Source organism: Vigna angularis, chromosome 1 (genome assembly GCF_016808095.1).
Source record: "Vigna angularis cultivar LongXiaoDou No.4 chromosome 1, ASM1680809v1, whole genome shotgun sequence".
In the NCBI taxonomy this organism is placed as follows: domain Eukaryota; kingdom Viridiplantae; phylum Streptophyta; class Magnoliopsida; order Fabales; family Fabaceae; genus Vigna; species Vigna angularis.
Genome location: NC_068970.1, coordinates 33,632,010 through 33,635,053, shown reverse-complemented (window position 1 = coordinate 33,635,053; position 3,044 = coordinate 33,632,010). Strand labels below are relative to the sequence as shown.

At 25.5% G+C, this 3,044-nt stretch overlaps 1 non-coding gene across 1 annotated transcript; it reads left to right on the top strand.

Annotated features, from left to right (window-relative positions):
* Positions 1-2,011: 2,011 nt before the first annotated feature.
* Positions 2,012-2,085, top strand: TRNAV-AAC (transfer RNA valine (anticodon AAC)). The gene has a single exon. It is a non-coding gene; the product is annotated as a tRNA-Val (tRNA).
* Positions 2,086-3,044: the final 959 nt, after the last annotated feature.

The following is a 3,044-nucleotide window of genomic DNA, read 5'->3' as shown; positions in this document are numbered from 1 at the left end:
GGTTGCGCCATCGCCACCACTTTCCTTACCCTAGATAGAAGATCAAAACGAAGAAGAAGAGAACGACCAAGGGTTGTCATATCATAATCTCTTAAATTAAATAAAAATTTCACGTAATAAAATATTTTGACATTAGCGTATTAATTATAATATGACCCAATTGAGATAATTGCAAATATGAGGATCTAACTTAGATTACCATATAAAAACGAAAACCAACGGAGGGTTTAAACCAAAATGTATACCACCTAAGCCAAGGATTAAAATAACAGTGTAATGTGAAGTCTTTTCCGACTAAATATGCAGACAACATATGAAGTAAACATAAAGAAAACTCCATGTCAATGACATAAGATTATTTTGAAATTTGAATTTGACTTGGAAAGATTATTAGAAATCACATAATAAAAAAATACTTTTTTTAGTAAAAAAATATCTATAAATAAAAATATAAAAATTACATAAAAATATATAACAAATTTAATGTGATTCATAACACAAAATATACGATCGCAAACATTCAACACAAAATATACTTTATTGTTTTAACAAAAAATACAAACTTTCTCCTACACATATTTGTCTAAGTTTCTCATACACTCAAAATTAATAACAACTCTCATATTCCATTCATGTTTTTAGATTAATTTTCTATTTTTTTCCTTCTTCAAACTAGTCACTCTAGACCCTTGAGAACCAACAAGAATCTAAGCATGAAAGAAAATGGACAGAACATTCATGAGATTCCTCTTTTATGTTTGTGGGAATTTGTTGACAATTTGAGAGTGAAGAAACTGTTACAACATATGATACTTCATGATCAAGTGAAAAATGACATGCCAAAAGCATGTATCTAACTCACTAGTTGAAGAGTATATGTAGCTCAAGGCCTAAAAAAAATTGAAACAAATTGAGACATAATTTCATAATTAATTAAGAATTGCAATGTGTGCATTCTATTGAGGAAGCACAGAATCAAAAGACACATTAAAGTGAGGATTGGATACTCTGAAACTGCTATGAATCACATCCATGTCTTCAAGTGCACCTCGTCATCATTCTATTTCATGGAACTTACATATTTAGACAATCTATTAAACTTTCAAACTAAAGATATTCACAAACGAAAATAACAAATTTAAAATTAACAATTTATTATTTACAATAGGTAAATAAGTATACAGAAAAAAAGTATATATTAAAATAAAGGTTTAATAGGTTCGGAGGTCCCTATATTTGTGGGTTCGTTTCAATTGGGTCCTCCAATTTTGAAAGTGATCAATTTGGTCCCTAATTTAACAAAATTGAGTCAATAATACCCTTTCCGTTAAATGCAATGGACGTCATTAACTTTTTAAACATGTGGTATGTTGAAGCATCCTTCAAATAAAACTATGCCACCTGCAAATAAAAGGATGTCTCAACATGCCACATGTTTAAAAAGTTAACGCCGTCCATTATATTTAACGGAAAGGGTATTATTGACTCAATTTTGTTAAATTAGGGACCAAATTGATCACTTTCAAAATTGGAGGACCCAATTGAAACGAACCCACAAATATAAGGACCTCCGAACCTATTAAACCTAAAATAAATTATAAAAAAATAATATCACTTTCTATTTAAAATTTTTATTTATGGTTACTTTTTTATACATTACTTATGATTTGAAGAAAGAGAACATAGTAAGACTTTTCACTTAAGAAAAACTATTTACTTTTAGAAAAAAATTTACTTTTACTCAAATTTTGTAAAAAAAAAATCAAATTTCCCAATGATTTCACCAAAATATTTTCCATGGTGAGTTGATACTTTACTTTCTTTCCATTAAAATATTGAAGATGTTCAGTTTTAGATATCTTTATTAATGTTTTATAATTCTAACGTATAAGATTATTTTGGAAAAACAATATTTTTTATTTTAGATATTTTTAGCAATTTTTTTAATTCTTACATATTATTTTAGAAAGATTTCTTGATATAACAGTTGTGACACAACCGTTAGACATCTGGTGTCGTGGTGTAGTTGGTTATCACGTCAGTCTAACACACTGAAGGTCTCCGGTTCGAGTCCGGGCGACGCCAAATTTTTCAATAATTTTAGATTTTTCAAATAATGTTATGTCCAATTTTTTAACTAATAATTTATTTTAATACTCTATTTTTATAAAATACATTTTGGATTCAGAATTAACAATGTTACTTCCTTTTAACATTCAAATTTTACTAAAAGAAATTCATCATAAAAAGAAATACTACAAAATGAGATTCCCAGTGTGTTGGAGATAAAATGACTTTATGAACACTTTTTTAATCATGAACCAGAACCAATTTCGATACTTCCAACAATTTTAGAAACTCTGTTTTTAAGAAAGCAAGGGTAGGTTTCAAACACTTTTATTCCCAAAGATTCGTTCAAAAAAAATTGTGTTAAGTTTTTTAATCGTATAATTCCCTAAAATTTCATGTACATATTATAGTTTAGTATGAATAGTCTTACTAGATTTTAAATTCGACTTAAACTATTATCTTCAAGAGAAGACTTTTCATCTTCTTTTCTATAAATCTAAGTTTAATTTAAAAAAATTATTTTATTAAAATTTTAAATATGTTTTTAGTTTTTAAATTTTGATGCAAAAATAAATTTATCTACAACTAGAATTTTCATTTTCTTTCCTATAAATCTAAGCTTATTTAAAAAAAATTATTAAAATTTTAAGTATGTTTTTTTAGTTTTAAAATTTTGATGCAAAAATAAATTCTTCTATGTTATGAACTTTTATATAATTTAGTTTTTAAATTTTAAATATAAATAGATATAATCTTCTTAATTTAAATGTCTTTTAAATTTTGTTATACGTTAAATGATATTTTAAGTTAATGCTTAAAATTATTTATACTATTTGACATGTTTTAACTTAAATGTCAATTTAAAATATTATTTAATAAAAAAATTAACTTTGATGGATTAAAATGACTATATATGTAAGAACCTAGAAAATAGAGTATTAAAATAATGAGACCGAGTATTTAATTTTAAAATA